This window comes from Haliotis rufescens, unplaced genomic scaffold (genome assembly GCF_023055435.1).
Source record: "Haliotis rufescens isolate VD_foot unplaced genomic scaffold, xgHalRufe1.0.p SCAF_13, whole genome shotgun sequence".
In the NCBI taxonomy this organism is placed as follows: Eukaryota; Metazoa; Mollusca; class Gastropoda; order Lepetellida; family Haliotidae; genus Haliotis; species Haliotis rufescens.
The window spans coordinates 11,622,838-11,623,946 of record NW_025963813.1 but is presented as its reverse complement, the minus strand read 5'-3'; positions in this window follow the sequence as shown (position 1 = coordinate 11,623,946).

Sequence of the window (1,109 nt, the reverse complement as noted above, 5' to 3'; positions counted from 1 at the left end):
CATGCTCGAGACAATCTGGCATGGGCAGGTTTGATCCGCTGATCACCACTTGAACATGCTCTAGACAATCTAGCATGGGCAGGTTTGATCCGCTGATCACTACAGCTTCAAGTGAGACATGCTCGAGACAATGTGGCATGGGTAGGTTTGATCTGCTGATCACCACAGCTTCAAGTGAGACATGCTCGAGACAATCTGGCATGGGCAGGATTGATCTGCTGATCACCACAGCTTCAAGTGAGACATGCTCGAGACAATATGGCATGGGCAGGATTGATCTGGTGATCACCACAGCTGATCAACCTTGAAGCAATTTTTTTTTTTTAAATGGTCATGTATTTTGTTAGTTTTACTGACCCAAAAATAACAGCAACAAAATTGTCTGGCCTAAGGTACAAAATAAAGCTAACCAACCATATTTTCAGAGGCCGACAAAACCGCCCATATTCTAAATAAACCTTCCCCCAGTGAATGTATTTCCAAATCCAAGATACCTGGATTTATTAGGTCTAACAGTTTTAATACAGTAATAATCACCTCTTCTCTGATCAAGTATAAAAAGCAAAGGCTGGGGCTATTTTCACTTCTGCGATAGTATTGCAATAGTACCACAATCTATTGCAATAGTCTTGCGATAGTTGTCAACTATTGCAATAGTATAATGACAGTATTAACCAACTTTAGGCTTGATATTCATATCAATAAATGTAACAGACATGAATAAAGTATTGCTGACAATGTCAAAACTAGCCATTTTCTCCATGTCACTACTCAAACCAAAGGGAAGTAACTCTAATCTCAAGATGTCTTAATCCTTCCTATCAATACATAGCAGGTTTGAAACTGAGTTTTGTGACGCCTGTGATGCAATGACACTCGATTGTCATGGATACCATCAGCAACACGATAGGCACTTTAAAATTCCTATCGATAAAGGACAATCATGGGCAAACAATTGCAATACATTGATAGTTCAATATATAGTTACACTCTTACGAATAAGTTTCAAGGGCCTGTCTATCATTCTGCAAAAGACATGATAACCAATATATAATTTACATGTATCACATTAATAATATGATTCTTAAATACAAGACAAATAATGACTC